The 13671-nt window shown below is 36.4% G+C and overlaps 1 protein-coding gene across 5 annotated transcripts in view; it reads left to right on the top strand.

Moving 5' to 3' along the window:
* The window catches only part of FGGY (FGGY carbohydrate kinase domain containing), a 512879-nt gene that overhangs the window by 79836 nt on the left and 419372 nt on the right, over nt 1-13671 (top strand). The gene's annotated exons all lie outside the window — the stretch shown is intronic.

Below are 13671 nucleotides of genomic sequence, written 5' to 3'. Positions count from 1 at the left end.
CCATCCCTGACACTTAGTAGCCATGTGAACATGAGCACAGTTGTCTCTCCAAATCCTTCCTCAGATACTTACTAGCTGTGTGATTCTGGGGCAAGTCATTGAATTTCTCTTTGCCTCGATTTCCTCCATTGTAAAACAGGATAATAACAGCACCTACATCCCAGAGTTGTTATAAGGATCAAATGAGATAATAACTATAAAGCACTTGGCAAAGTGTCTGGCATATAGTAAGTTCTACATAAATGTTTCCTGTTGTTATCTGTGAAATGGAAGGTTTATACTGGATAATCTCTTAAGTCTAAAGCCATTGATCCTTCAATGTGTCAGTCAATGATTATCATATCTAGAGTAAATTTCTAACCTAGTCCTAGGGACAAGACCACAAGGAAAGTCGTTCAGTTTCTCCTTCTCGGCATCAAGAGAGAAGAATAGAACCTTGCCCATGTAATACCAGTAAATTCTCTTGGGTTGAAGAAAGTAAGCTGGCATCATTCAAGCTAAGATCAAATTTTATGTTTTGTGGGGAAGAGTTAATAGGCCACTGAGCCCAGGTAGTCTGTGAAACTACTGGTAGGCTCTGGAAACTACTGTGTAAAATACTAGGGGCCACTTCCCCGCCCCCTTTTAGTACTAATGAGACAGAGTCAAGGCTAATCAGATCAGATTTCTGATTTCCTTGAGCATTTGCAAATGGTTTGCTTGGCAGTGACATCCTGTACGGGATCCTCTTTTTCTTTTTCTTCCCTGTTCTGAATCTACTTTTCTGGGTTTTCCCTTTTTCCTGGGTGTTCCATCGTTCTCTTAGGTTATTGTGGCTTCTCATCTGAGACCCCTTCCCTACTTCCTATCTTGCACACCAGCCTTTAGTTGTGTTCATTTTAATTGTAACTCGACCTCACCAGATTTCAGCTGATATCTTAGCCGTTGACACTTAAGTGCCTGGTGCCACCCAGGTTACCGCTGTCCTACAAACCCTGGTTACAGAAATGATGTTCTGAACCAGTCCCCTCAACTGAGCCTCTTCTTGGCATCCAGACGTCTCAGCATGATATGCCTTGATTAATTGGTTGATTCATTTTTTCCATATATAAATTATTTAATCCTCCTGGAACCCCTTAAAGGTTTGGGGAGAAACAAGACCCTTCTTTTCCCTACTGGGATAGGAAAGTACAACTGTCATGTTAATTGGTTATATGCCCTATGCACATACATACCACCACCCCCACTACCACCAAGAGGTCTACCTCAACTGTATGCATCGATTGACCTTTGCCTCTTCCTTTGTACCCCTTCCCACCCCATTCAAAGAACTTGGGATTTAAAGCCAGAAGGGGTGCTAGAGGCCATCTTTTCCAATACCTCTGCTGGATAAAAGAAAAAACTGAAGTCCCAAGAATTGTGGTGGCATGCGGGTACCCTAAAACTTTCAAAGTTTGGCTAGAGAAGAGAGACATCTTTCCTTGACAATGAGTAACCTTATATTTTGCCTGAAGAGAGAAAATACTTTCCTCCTTTTCTAGTTCATGTATAGTTTTCTTTTCTTTTTTCTACTGCAATTCCTCAAGTATACTCAGGCCCCAAGAGTTCTTAGCTTATGGGATCTTCTAGGCCATCTCATCCAGCCCTCTTATTGAAACTGAGGAAGCTGAGGTCCATGGAAGGGCAGGGACCTGCCTACAGTCAAGCAGCTAGTAAGCCCAGCATCTGGCCCATGGTGAGAGTGTAAGAAATGTTTGTGCCATTGAGCGATAGAAGCAGAGCTCCAGTTTAGGCTACTCGCAGTTGACTATGGCAGAGGCATGTTGCCTAAAGCAAGGAATTCACAATTGTGTATTACCTGGTTGGAGGGGGGTTACGGTGGGATTTTGGCCCTGAATTTCACAGGTAAGAAAAAGACCCCACAGTGGTTCAGGTTTATGTGGCACTTTCTAGAGCTGCTTGTGACACATTTGTTAGGTAGGTGATGTATAACCATCCTTTTAATGATGAAAAAGTCCAGAAAGTAAAGCCATTTGCACAGGGTCATGCCACAAGCAAGTATCTCATCTTATAATAATGATAATAATAATAATAATAATAATAATAATAATAATAATAATAATAATAATAATAATGACAGGGATAATAGCAACTAACATTTCTGTAGAGCTTTGTATGTGCTAGACCCTGTGCTAAACAGCGTCAGTTACAATCTTATTTCATCCTTACAATAACCCTGGGAGGTAAGGGCTATTGTTATCCCCATTTTACAGATGAGGAAACTGAGGCAAAAAGGGTGAAGTGACTTGCCCAGGGTCACACAGCTAATAAGTGTCTGAGGCCAGATTTGAACTCGGGTCTTCCTGATGCCAGGCCCAGTGCTATTTCCTGGTTCCCCCCCTCCCCGCCCCGGAGTCAATAACACTACCACACAATTACTTTGTGTTTATTTTATATATACTTATATTTACTCCTTCTGGCATGTTGTTTCTCTTGTGTAGAACATAAGCTCCTTGAGGGCAGGGAGTGTGGCATTTTAATTACCCAGAATAAACTAGACAGTTAGATGTAATAGACCAGCAGAACTGCAATAGACAAGTAGGTGCTTGTTGAAATTAATTGAAATAGAGGACCTGGGATTTGACCCAGGTGAACCAGGACTTTGTGTTCTAAATTATCTGAAATTGGTCTCCTTTTCTGCTCATACATTGAATAAAAAGTAAGAAGCATGAATGATGAGATGCTGTAAATCGGAAAAGTGCCACATTTTTATAACTAGCTATCAGCAACAGGTCACAGAAGCAAATGAAGATATAAGGTTTTGGTCTTTGGGGCATGTGAGAATCACAGGATCTCAAAGTTGAAAAGGACTTCAGAAATCCTGTGGTCTTGAAGACTGGCTAAGAATCCTCTGTCCCATTGCCCCTCAAAGAGGGCTTTTACTTGTGTTAGATTGACGTTTTCTAGCAAGGGGAAACCCACCACCTTCTAAGGATACTCATTATATTTTGTTGATAGCTCTAATTGTGAGGATCTCCCTCCCCCCACATTCATCTGAAGTATTCCTCTCTGCATTGTTTTGTTCTTGATTTATGGTGAGTTTTTGTTTTTTTTTTAATCTGAGAATTGATATCTACATCTATTCCTTATCATGTCTGGCACATGCTTCGAATATGTTGTTCAATAACTGTTTCACAGAGTCACCACTGGAAAGGGCCAGGGATGTCTCCTCATACAATCTATACCCAACTAAGAATCTTCTCTTCAAGACACTGGAGAAGTGGTTATCCACTCCTTACTAGAAAACTGCAACTATTGAGAAAATGTGATAGTTCTCATCCCACAGAAATTAGAAGTGAGCAAATGGAAGCTTATGATAGATCCAGGAGAGAGTATGTAAAAAAAATGTTGGACTACCTGAAAACCAGAGTATAGATATCATCTTTCAAGAAATTATCAAGGAAAACAGTCCTGATATTCTGGAACCAGAGGTTAAAATAGAAATTGAAAGAATCCACCAATCAATTCCTGAAAGAGATCACAAAATGAAAACTCCCAGGAATATTATAGCCAAATTCCAGAGCTCCTAGGTCAAGGAGAAAATATAGCAAACAGCCAGAAAGAAATAATTCAAGCATGATGGAGCCACAGTCAGGATAACACAAGATTTAGCAGCTTCTACATTAAAGTATTAGAGGGCTTGGAAGATCATATTCCTGAGGGCAAAGAAGATAGGATTACAACCAAGAATCACCTACCCAGCAAAACTGAGTATAATCCTTCAAGAGGAAAATGGATATTTAGTGAAATAGAGGACTTTCAAGCATTCTTGATGAAAAAAACCAGAGCTGAATAGAAAGTTTGACTTTCAAATGTAAGATTCAAAGAGAAAAATAAATAGGTGAACAGGAAAGGGAAATCACAAAAGATTTAATAAGGTTAAACTGTTTACATTACTATGTGGGAAGATGATGCTTGTAATGTATAAGAATTTTCTCACTATTAGTTGTTAGATGGAGTATATGTAAAACAGGTGTGAATTTGATATGAAGGGATGATATCTAAAAAATACAATTAAGGTGTGAGAGAGGAATGTACTAGGTGAAAAGGAAAGTGAGAGGTAGACTAGGGTAAATTATCTCACATAAAAGAGGCAAGAAAAAACTTTTACAGTAGAGGGGAAGATGGGAGAGGTGAGGGGGCAGTTAGTGAACCTTACTTTCATCAAAATTGGTTCAAAGACAGAATAGCATACACAGTCAATTTGGCATAGAAATCTATGTTACCCTACAGAAAAGTAGGAGGGAAAGGGGTTAAGAGAAGGGGGGCAGGTGATAGAAGGGAGGGCAGATTGGGGGAGGGGTAGTCAGTTTTGAAGAGGGGTAGGATGAAAGGAGAGCGAGAATAGAATAAATGGAGGTGGAATAGGATTGACGAAAATACAGTTAGCAATTGTAACTGAAAAAATTTAGAAGCAAGTTATTCAGATAAAAACCTCATTCCTCACACATATAGAGAAGTAAGTCAAATTTATGAAAATGAGAGCCATTCTCCAACTGGTAGATAATCAAAAGATATGAACAGTTTTCATATGAAGTAATTAAAACTATCTATGGCCATATAAAATGCTTTAACTCACTACTGATTGGAGAAATGCAAATTAAAACAATTCTGAGGTACTCTCTCATGCCTATTAGATTGGTTAATAGGACAGAAAAGGAAAACGACAAGTGTTGGTGGGGATGTGGGGGAAAAGGCAACATTAATGCACTATTGATGGAGTTGTAAACTCATTCTACCATTTTGTAGAGCAGTTTGGAACTATGCCCAAAGGGCTATAAAACCATTCATTCCACGTAGCAATACCACTACTAGGTGTGAATCCCAAAAGAGATTTTTTTAAAAAGGCGAAGGACCTATATGTATAAAAATATTCATAGCAGCTCTTTTCTGATGGCTAAGGATTGGAAATCAAGAGGGTGCTCACCAATTGGAGAAGGCTGAACAACTTGTGATATGTGATTATGATGAAATACTATTGTGCTGTAAGAAATGACGAGCAGGATGTTCTCAAAAAACCAACCTGGAAAGATGTATATGAGCAAAGTGAAATGTACTGTGAACATAGTAAGAGCAATATTGTAAGCTGATCAGCTGTGAGTGACTTAGTCATTCTCATCAATGCAATGATCCAGGACACATCTGAAGGATTTATGATGAAAAATGCTATACATCCCCAGAGAAAGAAGTGATGGTGTCTGAATACAGACTAAAGCACCCTTTTTTTTTAGCTTTCTTTATTTTTCCCGAGTATTTTTGGTCCATGTTTTCTTTCACAACATAACTGTTATGGAAATGTTTTTCATGACTACATATGTATAACCTATATCAAATTGCTTGCCTTTTTATTGAGGGAGGTGGGGATGAATGAATTATCTTTACATATGACTAAGGAAAAATTAAATACTACGTAAAAGAAAAAAGGAAATCACCCAGGGTATTTTTCTATTTAGACAGATCCTATGGGTCAGTGAAATCCAAAGCAATTGTGGGGTGACATTTGGAGCCCACTAGTGGAAAGGCTTAGTTCAGCGGGATGCTGGCACAGGTAAATTGAGGCAGATCTAAACAGAATGTAAAAAATGGAACAAATAGTGATGATGATGATAGCAGATATATAGTGCTTTCAGTTTGCAAAGAGCTTTGCAAATAGTAACTCATTTTTTCCATAGCTAGGGAGGAAGAGGATAGAATGTGGAAAAGAGAGGAATTGTAAAAACCGGAATAGCAGTTTATGGGGAGATGTAGTCTTCCATTTTTTAAAAGATTATGTTTAACTTAGGTAGAAGACTTGATCTCATCTCCCCACATGAGGTGGTTCCCAATTTAGGGTAATGAAGTCGGTCGTTTGTCTGTGATTTTTCCAATATGCAGAGATGACATAAATTGTCAAGGGAAACACACATCTACCTATACCAAAGCTGACTTGGGGTATGAGGAATTTTGTACTGCAAATCCAAGGAAGTTAAAAGAGGCATTCTATGATCAAAGACCAAAAATTAAAGAGCAACAACTAGAAATGCACAATTCAATAGGAAAGTTATGAGTAAGTAAAACTGTCACCACAGACAAAGGCTTATGGTCACACAGCATCTCATTCTTGTATACACTTTCTGAACAGCATATAAGTCATGAGCTATGAATAAAACTTCTCCCACAAATGTTGCATTTAGTCAGTTTCTCACAGGTGTTGAACACATCTCTCCAGCCTCTGAGGAAAAAAATAAGCAACCCCAAACCTCCAAAAAATCTTTGCCCCAGGACTTGTTTCTCAGGGGTGAAGTTTATTATGAACATTGAGTTCTTTTTGCAATATGAAGCTTTTGTCTTACTTATAGTCATATGTGCTCTCTGATGCCTACAGAAATGTGAAAATTTGAAGGGTATTCTCCCACACTGATCACATGCATGGGATTTTTCTCTTGAGTGGACTCTTTTATGAAGGGTAAGGTTTCTACCCTGAATGAGCCCTTTGTCAAATTCATTGATTTATGGGGTTTCTCTCCTGTTTGGACTCTCTGATACATTGAAGTTTGTTTTCTGAACATGCCACACTGCTCACATTTGTAAGATCTCTCCTGTGTGAACTCAACTGATGAACATGGAAGCTAGAAACTTTTGCCACTTTCATCACATTTATGGAATTTCTCCCCTCTGTGGATTCTCTGATATCTATAAAAAACATTTGAATTCTCTCCTACACTGGTCACAAAGAGTTTTAATTTTTCCCCCTTATATGGGTTCTTGGATAAAGATTGAAGTGGTTCTGTGAATTAAGACCACTACATTCATTCTATATCTAGGATTTCTCCCCAGTGTGAACCCTCCGATGTCTATAAATATGTGATTGCCATCTGAATGCTCTCCCACATTGATCACATTTATAGGATTGCTAGACTCTCTGATAATCGCTGATGTTTAATTTCTGAGTGAAACCTTTCCCATAATGATTATATATACCATTCACTCTCCATGCCATGCTCCTCATAATTTTAAGACTTCTCTGTATGGAATAATTTATATCTGTAAACATTTGAATCAGCTTCAACACTAATTATAGAGTTTCTATTGAGGTGGCATCTCTGAACAAACCCTTTGCCACATTCATCACATTTATAAGGTTTCTCCCCCATGTGGACTCTCTGATGAGCTTTAAATGTTGTTCTCAAAGGGAAAAAAATTCTCACAGGAGGGACATTTATAGTGTCTTTCTCCTAAATGATTTCTTAACTGGGTGACATGTATATTTAAAATCAATTTTGTTATAGTCACTATATCCATAGGATTTTGATGCTCTGGGGACCCTCAGTTCATTATTTTTACAAGTTTCCTTACCTTCAGGCACTCAAGAGGTAGACAAAGCTATCCTAGGAAATTCCCTAAACCTCTTTTCACATATGGTTTACTTAATGAGCATGATTTTTTTTCTCTAAGATTTCTTCACTTACAAATTGATTTTTGCTTTCCCAGCAAAGATGCTTCCCTTTTTATTTCTTGATTTATGAAGGTTCAACCACTTTTTAAAAAAATAATCTTTTACATTATTCCAATTACACCTAAAACATTTTTAACATTTTAAAAAATTTTGAGTTCCAAATTCCCTCCCTCCCATCCTCCCCCCTCATTAAGAAGGCAAGTGATTTGATATATATGTGTGTGTGTGTGTGGTCATGCAAAACACATTTCCATATTAGTCACATTGTGAAAGAAAATATAAACAAAAAAATAAGAATTTTTTTTAAGTTTTTAAAAAGTATGCGTCAATCTGCAGTCAGACTCCATCATTTCTTTCTCTGGAGGTAGATAGAATTTTTCATCATGAGTCTTTTGGAATTTTCTTAGATCACTGCATTGCTGAGAAGAGCTAAGTCACAGTTGTTCATCATACAGTATTGCTGTTACTGTGAAGAATATTCTCCTGGTTCTGCTCACACCACTTTGCATCAGTTCATGCAAGTCTCAGATTTTTCTGAAAACATACTGCTCATCACTTCTTATAGCACAATAGTATTCCATCACAATCATATACCATGACTTGGTCAGCCATTCCTCAATTGATGGGCAGCCCATCAATTTCCAATTCTTTTCTACCACAAAAAGAACTGCTAGAAATATTTTTGTTTATGCAGGTCCTTTGTCTTTTTCATCTCTTTGGGATATACACCTAGAAGTGATCCGGCCGGGTCAAAGGTCTGCACAATCTTATAGCCTTTTGTGTTTAGCTACAAATTGATCTCTACAATTGTTGGATTAGTTCACAACTCCACCAAAAATTCATTAGTCTCCCAATTTTTCTACATTCCCTTCAGCATTTGTCATTTTCTTTTTTTTTTTGGTCACATTAGCCAATGTTATAGGTGTGAGATAGTACCTCAGAATTATTTTAATTTGCATTTCTCTAATCAATAGTGACTTAGAACATTTTTTTATGACTATAGATAGCTTTGATTTTTTTTTTCTGAAAACTAACTGTTCACATTGGAATGATTTGTATTCTTATAAATTTTATTCAGTTCTCATCCTTTATATCTAAATCATGTACCCAGTTCGACCTTACCATGATGTGTGGTGTGAGAGGTTGGTCTGCAGTTAGTTTATGTTGAATTACTCTCCAATTTTCCCAGCAATTTTTGTCAAAAAGTGACTTCTTTGATCTTTGGGCTTATCAAACACTGGATTATTCTGATCATTTGGTTCTGTGTGTTGTGTATCTAATCTACTCTGCTGATACGCCACTCTGTTCCTTAACCAGTAGCAGATTGTTTTCATGATTATCATTTTGTAATACAGTTTGAGACCTGGTACATTTTTTTTCATTAATTCCCTTGATATTCTTGACTTTTTATTCCTCCGCATGAATTTTATTGCTGTTTTTTCTTGCTCTATGAGATGATTTTGGTGGTTAGATTGGTACAGCACTAAATACGTAAATTAATTTAGATAGAATTGTCATTTTTATTATATTGACTCAGCCTACCTATATTCAATTAATATTTTTCCAGTTGTTTAGATCTGACTTTATTTGTATGAAAAATATTTTGTGCTTGGGTTCATATAGTTCCTGACTTTATCTTAGCAGATAGACTCCCAAGTGTTTTATATTGTCAACAGTTGTTTGAAATGGAATTTCCCTCTCTATCTCATGCTGCAGAACTTTGTTGGTAATATATAGAAGTGTTGATGGGTTTATTTTATATCCTGAAACTTTGCTAAAGTTGTCAATTGTTTTAACTAGTTTTTAAATTGATTCTCTCATATCCTCTAAGTATACCATCTGCGAAGAGTGATAGTTTTGTTTCCTCATTGCCTATTCTAATTCCTTTAATTTATTTTTCTTCTCCTATTGCTATAGCTAGCATTTCTAATGTAATATTGAATAATAGTCATGGTCATGGGCATCCTTGTTTCACCTCTGATCTTATTGGAAAGGCTTCTGGGTTATCTCCACTACAGCTAATACTCACTGATGATACTTAGATGCTACCTATCATTTTAAGGAAAGCTCCATTTATTCTTCTGTTTTTTAGTATTTTTAAGATGAATGAGTGTTATGTTGTCAAAAGCTTTTTCTGCATCTACTGAGATAATCATGTGATTTTTGTTGTGTTTGTTATTGATATCATCATTTATATATAGTTTTCCTAATATAGAACCAGCCATACATTCCTAGTATAAATCTCACCTGGCCATAGTTTATGATCTTTGTGATGTATTACTGTAATCTCCTTGCTGGTATTTTATTTTTTAAAAAAAATGCATCAATATTCACTAAGGAATTGGTCTATAATTTTCTTTCTCTGTTTAATTCTTCCTGGTATTGGCCCACTATTTTTGTTGTAAAAAAAAATTGGTAAAAGTCCTTTGCCTGTTTTTTTCAAATAGGGAATATAGTCTTAGACTGAATTGTTATTTAAATGTTGGGTAAAATTCTTTTGTGAATCCATCTGGTTCTGGGTGTATTTTCTTTGAGATCTCATTGATGGCTTGTTCAATTCCTTTTTCTAAGACAGGGTTATTTAAGTATTCTATTTCCTCTTCTGTTAACCTGGGCAATTTATGTTTTGTTAACATTCCTCCATCTCACCCAGATTGTCAGATTTCTTGGCATATAATTGGGCAAAATAGTTTCTAATAATTACTTTAATTTCACGTTCACTAGGACTGGACTCACACTTTTCATTTTCGATACTGGTATTCTTTCCATTTTTAAAAATCAAATTAATCAATGGTTTATCTCCTGTATTATTTTTTTTCATAAAAAACATTTCCTAATTTTATTTATTATTTCAATGGCTTTTTTACTTTCAGTTTTATTAATCTCTCTTTTAATTTTTTTTGATTTCCAATTTAGTGTTTAACTAGGGATTTTTAATTTGCTTTTTCTAGTTTTTTTTTTAGTTGCATGTCTAAGTCATTGATCTGTTCTTTCTCTATATTGTTGATGTAAGCGTTTAGAGATATAAATTTTCTCCTAAGTACTGCTTTGACTTCATCCCATAAATTTTGACATGTCTCATTGTTGTAATTATATTTAATGAAATTATTGATTGTTTCTATAATTTGTTCTTTGACCTACTCATTCTTTAAGATTAGATTATTTAGTTTCCAATTAATTTTTAGTCTGTGTTTTCATGGCCTTCATTTAATGTAATTTCTTTGTATTATGATCTGAAAACAATGCATTTAATATTTCTGTTTTTCTGCATTAATTGTGAGATTTTTATGCTCTAACACATGTCCAATTTTTGTGCAAGTGCCATGTACAGGTAAGAAAAAATTATATTCCTTTCTATTTTCCCTCCCTTCCTACTTCCCTGTAAGTTAAGTTACATTCCTATACTTGACTGAGTATGTATACTATTGAGCCAAATTCAATGAGAGTAAGGATCAAGTGTTGCCTGCTATCCCTCATTTTCTCCTCCACTTGTAAAAGCTTTTTTGCCCCTGTTTTATGTGAGATAATTTACCCCCATTCTACCTCTCTCTTCCACCTTCTTCCAATGTACCCCTTTTTCTCACTCCTTACTTTTTTTGGGTACCATCCCATCACAATCAACTCATACCCATGCACTCTGTCTATTTGACTCCTTCCACCTGCCCTAATAATGATGAAGTTCTTAGGAGTTAGAAGTATTGTCTTCCCATGTAAGAATGTAAATAGTTTAACCTTATTGAATTCCTTATGATTTCTCTTTCCTGTTTGCCTTTTTATACTTTTCTTGAGTCTTGTATTTAAAATCCAATTGTCTATGCAACTCTGACCTTTTCATCAGGAATGCTTAAAAGTCCTCTTTTCGTTAAATGCATATCCTCTCCCCAAACACTTATACTTAGTTTTGCTGGGTAGGTGATTCTTGGCTGTAATCCTAGTTCCTTTTCCCTCCAGAATATCATATTCAAAGCCCTCCAATCTTTTAACATAGAAGATGCTAAATCTCATGTTATGCTGACTGTGGCTCCATGATGTTTGAATTGTTTCTTTCTGGCTGCTTGTAATATTTCCTCCTTAATGTGAGAGCTCTGGAATTTGGCTATAATATTACTTGAAGTTTTAATTTTGGGATCTCTGTCAGGAGGTGATTAAAGGTTTTTTTTCAATTTCTATTTTACCCTCTGTATCTAAGATACATGGGCAGTTTGATAATTTCTTCAAGATGATGTCTAGAATCCTTCTTGGTCATGGCTTTAAGGTAGTTCAATAATTTCTAAGTTATATATTTAATATCAGGTCGGTTGTTTTTCAAAGAGTTATTTCACATTTTCTTTTATTAATTTTTCATTTTTACTTTGTTTTGTTGCTTTTTGATATCGTGTAAATTCATTGGCTTCTATTTGCCCAATTCTAATTTTTAAGGAATTATTTTCTTCAGTGACCTTTTGCACATCCATTTCTTCTTGGCCAGTCCTACTTTTTAAGGAGTTCTTTTCTTTAGCAAATTTTTATATAGTTTTTCCCCCATTTGGCCAATTCTGCTTTTTAAAGAGGAGGAGGAGGACCAAGAACCTCTTGGTTCTTGACTATGCTAAATGAGAAAGTAGTGACCAATTAATTATTATAGTGATTGTGGAATTCTAAGGCCAATGGGAATTTTGTCCAAGTTCTTCTCCTTCACCTCACTTGTCCAGCCAATTCTTTCTTCTGCCCCTTCTCTTCCCTCCCTAGTTACACCTTTTGCTTGAGATACAAAAATCAAAACATATTGGCATTGCTGCTGAGGTAGGTGTGTGTGTGTGTGTGTGTGTGTGTGTGTGTGTGTGTGTGAGAGAGAGAGAGAGAGAGAGAGAGAGAGAGAGAGAGAGAGAGAGAGAGAGAGAGAGAGAGAGAGAGAGAGGGAGAGAGAGAGAGAGAGAGACAGAGAGAGAGAGACAGAGAGAGACAGAGAGAGGCAGAGAGAGACAAAGAGACAGAAAGAGAGAAATTTAATAATTTAATTGTCCTATAGATTAACTCATTATCCTTGGTACTGTCTAGTCCAAAACTTTCTTCTCTAAGCTCCTTAAAGACAGAGACTGCTTTTGCGTGTTCATTCATTAGCCCAATGCCTGACCTAGAGAAGACTTCATATATTCACAGATTGTATCTATGATTTCATTCTTGAGGGAATTCCTGGGATGGAAGCCCCAAATACAGAATGAGACTTTATAATTTTAAGTCCCTTATATAAATTTTAAATCTTTTACAATTTTCATTACCTGAAGAACCTAAATCTTCCCTTCTCTCCACCGTACTACATTGACTCTTAAATAAAAAAAAAGAAAATGCAGATGGGTGTTTATCCAAAACATAGCTAGATTAGTATAAATGAAATCACTTGTTCACAGAATATCCAGAGGGAAAGATGACATCCATCATGAACCAAAAGCTCACTCTCTTCTTAAGCTACTATGTGTGCATTATAGTCTGTTAAAGAATCCTCCTTCTTCATGCTGGTAAGATATTAGGGCATCCTCCAATTTTTCTTCAGAATCATTTTTTTTCCCGTATTCCTTTGGGAGACGGTTGCCTGAATTGCCCAATACATCAAGCAGAGATAGATTAGGGCAAGACTTCTTCACCTGGGGGCTGTACATTTGTTTGATTAATATTCTAATAACTATGTTTTCATTAAATTAGTTTCCTTTAAAATCCTGTATTTTATATTATAAATTTAAAATCTTTATTCTGAGACAAGGTACACAGATTTTACCATACTGTCCAAGAAGTCCATGACAGAATTTTTTCTAATAAGCTCTAGGCTGAGGGTTAAGTTGGCATGGGGAATGAGAAGAAACAAACGAGCCTACCTCTCAATTATCCCTTCCTCAAAGTCAGAATTTGATCTGATGTGCTTTCTGTATCTCAAAAGCCAAGAAAAAGTCACAGCGAGTCAGCCCAGAGAAGCTTAGAGAGACAGAGAGGTCTGAGGACACTAAAGATGGAATCTAGTGAGAGATGTATATGTCAGGGAGCATTCTAGTGCCCAGGGATGTAAAGAAGGCCAAGGAAGATGACCAAGACAGAAAAATGATGTCAGGGGAACTGTAAACTAGCACTGGAACAAGTGCCACCTGGCACTTGTCATGCCCTACCCAGTTCTAGGTCACAGATCCAGGATGGAGAGGAACATTTGAGGGCATAGGTCCTAGCTGTGT

The sequence above is a fragment of the Trichosurus vulpecula genome, chromosome 4, assembly GCF_011100635.1.
Source record: "Trichosurus vulpecula isolate mTriVul1 chromosome 4, mTriVul1.pri, whole genome shotgun sequence".
Lineage (NCBI taxonomy): Eukaryota > Metazoa > Chordata > Mammalia > Diprotodontia > Phalangeridae > Trichosurus > Trichosurus vulpecula.
Note: the sequence above shows the minus strand (reverse complement) of the source record. Positions and strands in the feature narration are given on the sequence as shown.